Genomic DNA, 7,496 nt, shown 5'->3' on the forward strand with positions numbered 1-7,496 from the left:
ACGTGCGGCAAAAGATAGAATATACAATATTATGTGCCATCATATAATACTACGTAAGCTGTAAATAAAATACAAAATTAATATACGTGTGACATATCAAATACTCGCCACCTCAAATACTGACGCTAAGCGTCCTCGCAAAATTAAGCGCCTACGCGTGCGCTACGCCGCTTAATGAGCTGCTCTCCCTAACATAGTGGAAGACGCGAGCCCATCGCCTCTCGTGCCGGCCAAAATTATGACCTTGTGACGGACGCGAAAAGTGTCACGTCACAATATATATATATAATAATAATGTTTAGGTATTTTCCAGCTAGGTACACAAACGACATTATGTAACACAGTGTCCATTAGTGTGAGAAAGAGCATATCAGTGTTTGCTTGTGTACGTAGTTGGAAAACACCTTTAATTTCCTATATATATCTATGTGTGTTTCGTATATATAATATATATATATATATATATAGTCAGTAGCACAAGAGCGGAAAGAATTGTTAGCGGGAAGAAGGAAGACAAGAAAGAAAAATAAAAAGACGAGAGAAAATATATATAGGTATGTGTGTAACAATAATATATATATTATAAATATCACTCGAAAAAAACGGACTACCGTTAAACTTAAACATAATTTTAATAGTTCATAACTGAACAAAAAATCATCATATTGAGATAAAAGAAGGATCAAATTATTGATAGAAAAATAGTTTTCAAAAATAAAAAAATAGCAAATGTTGATATTTTATAATAAAATTGTATTTAAAACTAACAAAATTATATTTAAAAAAATGAAAAATAATTGTCGATATTAACATTTGTTTTTCACGCGTACGGGAATATACAGGGTGTTTCAGAACTATGGGATCAAACTTCTAGGGGTTATTCAGTGCAACAGTAGAAAACATTTGAGTATAGGGACCCATGTCCGGAAAAGTGTCACTACCGCACTACGGCCCTAANACGCGTTAAAATTTAGAAAGACGATGAATTGCCTAAATAGGATTTAATGCATTTAATGTTTGCCTATCTGTTTTACCCGCATNAATTATTGCACCGCACTGTACAAAAGGCAAAAATTAAATGCATTAAATCCTATTTAGGCAATTCATCGTCTTTCTAAATTTTACCGCGTCTTAGGGCCGTAGTGCGGTAGTGACACTTTTCCGGACATGGGTCCCTATACTCAAATGTTTTCTACTGTTGCACTGAATAACCCCTAGAAGTTTGATCCCATAGTTCTGAAACACCCTGTATACATGTTTAGTAATGCATATTGCCTCTTTATTTAGCAGTTTTGTATTTTTGAACTAGAGTATTCTAATACAAAGAATCGAAATGATTAAAAGAAATGTTTAAACTTTAATTTGAGCCTTTTATCTTAATATGATGATTTTTTAAATAACGGTTAAACAGAAATATACATATATTTAATAATTTAAATTTTTTTGCAGGTATAACTATACAAGACTGTGCCTATAGATCATCAGTATATACAAGGCTGCGTCTATAAAAACAGGCTGCTTCTGCGCCTATAAGAACCAAGAAGTAGGCTGCTTCTGCGTCTATAAAAACAAGCTGCTTTTACGCCTATAAAAAACAGGCTGCTTCTGCGCCTATAAGAACCAAGAAGTAGGCTAGTTCTGCGCCTATAAAAACAGACTGCTTTTGCGCCTATAAAGAACAGGCTGCTTCTGCGCCTATAAAAACAGGCTGCTTTTGCGTCTATAAAAAACAGGCTGCTTCTGCGCCTATAAGAACCCAAAGGTAGGCTGCTTCTGTGCCTATAAGAATTTTAATAGACTGTGCTGTTTTTACAATTATACTAATATTTAAAAAATGGCCAAAACACATATGATTTTACAGCAAAAAGAAAAAGATATAATTGTTCAAGACGGTTGGTTAACAGACGTACATATGGATCGTTTTAACTGTCTCTTACAAAATTGTACATCAAACCTATACAAACCTGTTGATAGCTATAAATTGTACGTGCCTGATAGAATAGAATCTATACCGATAAATAGTAAGCATATACAAATCTTGTTCAGTTCGGATCCGGATATGAGTAATGGACATTGGGTATGTAGCTATTATGACACAAAAAAACATATTTATTTATGATTTATTGAATAAAAAAGAATTGCACAAAAATCATAAAACATTTTTGAAAAGATTATTTCTAGATTATAATTTCAATTCTGTCAAATTTCCTACAGTGCAACAACAACCGAACGGAAATGATTGCGGCGTTTTCGCAATAGTTTTTGCGATCTCTAAATCATATAACATTCCGCCTGAGGATGTTACGTATGATCATAGCATGATGCGTTCACATTTACTTAAAATTTTTGAAACAAAATTGAGCATTTCCCTCAAGATAAGCGCTATCCAGTTCACAAAATATTGCCATTAGGAATTGTGATACAAAAAAAGAATAACGCGACTCGTATGCGTATATTACGTAAAACTAAAAAACAACGTAAGAATAATCAACAGTATATAGTAAAAAAATAGAAAAACATCGTAAACCACAGCAAGAATACTACTTGCAAAATTCGGCAACTATTTGCGCTAAGAATCGTATTAAATATAAAAATTTAGAACATAAAGAAAATGAAAAAATTAGAAAACAAAAGCGATATGAAGAGAATAAAGAGCTGAATTTAAAAAATAATCGCGATAAACAGCGCAGACAATATAAACAGAATTTAGAAACTAATCAGGATAAACAGCGCAGACGATATAAAAAGAATATAGAATCTAATCGTATGAAGAAAACAGAACAGTACAAAAAACATTGTCTACATTATCAAAGACAAAAACGAATACGTTATTTGTTAAATTCGCAGCATGAACAAGATAAACAAAAAAAATTAAATAGTTTTGAGCCTTTTCGCAAATTGCTGTATAATAGACGGTATTACAAAAAAATTACAAAATCTGATTCAGAAATAAAAAACTGTGTGATGGCTAAACAAATTATAATGAAATATAATAGAATCCGTTCATCAAATAATGTTATAAGGATTTGTGGTTGTAAAAAAACGTTTATTAGACATATTTCAGAAAAGCTCAAAATTAAAGAGAGTATCGAAAAAAGAATAGAAGCAGAAAAAATCGTAGGTTGGTATATTATTGTTAGAAACAGTACCATTCGTGATATTTCTAAAATATTATCTTTGCTTAAAAAAAAAATCCGAAATATGTTTGACTTGCGGAAGTTTGTTTGTTGTTGCGGAATGTACCACATTTGATGAAAAATTACGTGCATTGTGTGGGGTATCTAAACATACAGCTTCATCTGAAAATTATTTTATTGATTTTACATATCATCAAAAATCATTAGCAGAGAGTCTTTGATAATGAATATGGAAGGACAAGTTGTAAATGTGTTACCCTTAATACAAGGACAAGCAAAAATGTCGTGGTTGTGTAATAATTCGTGCAAGACTAATGATCAACTTTTGATTAGTTATTATCAAAAACTTCTTCAAACAATAAATACTTGTACTTTAAAGGACGTACCAAAATTAATAGAAACTATTTTTGATTGTACTGTGAAAACTTCAAGTAAGAAATTAGATCATACGCATAGTTGCTATATTACTTCAAGTCTGTGTAAAGCGATGTGTATTCCGCTTCAATTATTATCACCTCATTTTCCAAAAGTAAGGAATATGAGATGTTTGATTTATCAACTTAGGAGTGTTTATCAGAAACTTGTAAATCCAGATAGAGCTTTAACTTGTGCTGATATAGACACATTNAAAGAAATTGTTATTTCGGCACAAGAAAAAGCAGACATATACAAACAGCAGCAACCTAATACTGTTTTGAGTGATGACAATATTATTGCTAAATATCGCAATGCATTTAAAGCCTTAATTATACGCTGTATGGATATACCACGATACGTTTGTGTATCCTGTAAAAGACTTTGTTACAAACGAAATATTTCTGAAGTAAATACTGTTCAAAAATGTATAGACATTCCAAGTTGGANGCATTTGATGGATTATGTAAAAGAAAGAAACATCGATCCTCAATATATATGTGATTATTGTGTTCGAAAATTTTGCAATGGTGTCATGCCTGCATATTGTATTTTAAATAATCTTTTGGTAGACAACGTACCTGAAATAATATCGTCTCTTAATTCATTTGAAACCATTCTTGTACAAAGAGCAAAAGCATTTCAGACTGTTGTTAAAATGGGAGCTGTTATGAACAAACACGTAGCACAACGGCAAATGATACAAAAAGTCAAAGGTAGAACGTTTCATTTACCACTTTCTTTACAAGAGACTTTAAATAAAATATGTTCTAATACTGATCTAATTAACATAAACCATGAATTGTATATTTTAGTAAGAAGTATACCCACACACAAAATCAAAATTTGTGTGGGAAGAAATAGTAAATGTTAAAAAAGTATTTGACGCTTTGACGTGGTTAAAACAAAATAATGCTTTATATTCTGAAATTATTTTGCCAAATTCTTATGAAGAAATATGTTTAAACAAAGTAAATCTCGAATTTCAATTGCAAGAGACAGAACCTGAAGTAGAAACTATAATTGATGAAAACAAATTATTTAAAAAATCAACATCTAAAATAAAAGACAACGAAAATATAAAAAACACAGAAAATAATGTACACAATAAAATAGCAGAACATCGTGATGCACTGCTAACACAAGTTACAAATGAAAATAATAGGTATTACGAGCAATACACTATTTATCCTTTATATGAAAAAAAAGAAAATACGACAGCTTTATTTCAAATGTTAAAAGTTCATAATTTACCGTTAGATACTCGTGAAAAATTATTGGATTTAATGTGTTTCCCAGATTTATTTNCCTTTGGTAAAAACGGACAACATGAAGCTAGAACAGTAAAACTTCATGACCATGAATTTATTAAATGTCGTTTGATGTCTAAACATCCACAGTACAGATTGAATCAACAATATTTATTTTTTTTATTAAACAATGCAAATATTCGTCAGTTAAGTCGCGGAATTTATCACAAAATGAATGTAACAAACTTGCAATGTCGTTACACAACTGCAGAATATTTAGAAGCAATGTCAAAAGAACTTTTAGAATCTAACTTGAGTACAATATTTTCTACACTAAGAAATACGGAACAATATTGGAGAAGACCAAGAAGTGATTTAAAGTGCATGACGCAACATTATGGATTTGCGACGTGGTTTTTAACGTTAAGTCCGAGCGAATAGTTATGGGATGATTTAGGAAATTATACGTGAGATAAATGGGTGGCATAATTCTTTGTTAAGCACTAGTGTACTTGTTGCAAAAGATTCTGTTTCAACATCGCGATTTCTCGATAACAAATTTAAAGCAATGCTTGATAACACTTTATAAGTTCTAAAAATCATCCGATCGGAGAAGTAACTCATTATTTCTGCTACTATTCTGTGTTCTGTGTTTCCTGCGAGATTCGTTTTTTGTTTCTTACTACAAAATACATTATAACTATTACAACTAGCAATAGTAGTAATCCACCGAGNCCTGTGGGGTACACAAAATACGGTTGTTTGTAGAACTTTCGGTCTAGGTTTGTGTTAATTTCTTGTATTTGGTTGTGTATTTCTTGTAATTGTAACTTGCCGAACGTTATGTTTTCTAGTTTTAACTCGTCGGGTTTGTGTTGGTGATTTCGTAATTTGCTATTTTTGTGTATGACTGTGATGTTAAAACGTGGCAGGTAAGTATTAATTTGTGTATGTTTTTTTACGACTGTTTTTGTATTAACAATGATATCCTTTGTTGAAAACCCACATTGTTTGGACACTTCAACTTCACCGGTCCCCTTCAAGACTTCTGTCTTGTCGGGTCGCTTTTCGCACCTGAAAGATACCGTTTGTTCGTTTATCGTTGAATACAGCCATACGCGCATTTGACTTGACTCAATCTACATAGTGTGATTTGACGTTATAAACGTCGTTTTACAACTTACATAATCACTTAACTCATGTACATACGCCTGTATTTCGCACGGAGAACTTGGTTGTATCCTATGAAGTGTCACCACGTTGTCGCAGACGTACTGACTCTGAACATTTGTACAATCTACTAACTGTTTGTCTGACAGTAACACATACGTTTGTCGATTGCCGTCCACTACGATGAGTGTGTTCCGAACGTTTGCTACCGCAAACAAGTCACCATGCACGTGTACCGGTAAGGGTATCACGTTATAAATATCATGTACTACGGAGCGTACCAATGGTACGTGAAGCACCACAAAAACATTCGACTTCTTGCAGTACACAGCGACCGTCACGAACCGTTTTATCTTTACCTAACTATTGAAACTAATTTTGAATGGGAAGTGTAATTCATTTGTTAGATGGTTATTTGTTTCATGCATACTTTGTATTATTTGTTCGACAGGAATTAGCTCCAGTTGCTCTAATTTGTTCGACGTTCCCGTTACAAGTTTTATTATGTCCTCCAAGTCAATTTCCAACTCGTATAGTATATTGGTTACAAAAAACAAATACTCGTTTAATAAATTTTCTTGTGTTTGTTTATTTACGGAAGCTATGATCTGTGACACTAACTTGGCTAGTAGATTTTCGTTATTTTCAATTACGCTTTTCATTCTACCGAGATGGGCTACTGTCGCGTTTAGTACTTTTAGATGGTTTTTAATCGCATGTTCCTCTGCTACTTGTCTACTTTCTAACAAGCTAATGTGTTCGGGGATAGCTTTTTCATCCTCCGCATCTATGATACCGAACAATTGCTTTGCTATTGAACCGAGTCCGTTGACCAGTCCCCTGCGTTTACGTGTTGAGAGTCTTACGATGACTTTGATTCTTTTAAAAATTTTACTTATTTCTTATTCTTTATTTAGTAGTTCTGTATATACTTCGTGACAACTTACTTTATTACTGTCGTAGACATCGCTATCCGAGCACATTTTGCTTGTTATTTTTAAAGTATCACTTACTAGTGTGATTCGTTTTTCGATTGCCGATATATCTATTCTAATAACTAACTTTCATTTTTTGTTTGTTCTTAACAACGTTCCTCGCTTTTCGTAGTAGAGTCCAGGATTGTGTTGGAATTTCGTAATCTTATACTCGGACGGCTCGACTTCGCCGTTTACTTTTTGAGTGAAAACCAACCACAATGCGTGAGTTACCAGTAAGGTTCTAGAAAACAAGAGAATATTTCATTGTTTTAATGTTGTATTTAACTTACTTTAGTTAGACTCAGAGTAAGGTAAATGTACCAATACTTGGACATGTCCCAATACTTAGTCACTAATGCACATACTATTAAATATTACTGTGAGGGAAAATCCCCACTATTAACAAAAGGGTTGAACAAGAACAATTTATTAATAATTTCTTTTTTACAATTTCTTTTGGAGGTGTGTGTGTATGTGTGTGAGTGTAAGTGTAGAATGTTGTGTTGTGTGATTTATATCCGCTCGCGATAGACCAGGATGGGTTTGGT

Source organism: Pseudomyrmex gracilis, unplaced genomic scaffold (genome assembly GCF_002006095.1).
Source record: "Pseudomyrmex gracilis isolate BER0280 unplaced genomic scaffold, ASM200609v1 scaffold_2546, whole genome shotgun sequence".
In the NCBI taxonomy this organism is placed as follows: Eukaryota; Metazoa; Arthropoda; class Insecta; order Hymenoptera; family Formicidae; genus Pseudomyrmex; species Pseudomyrmex gracilis.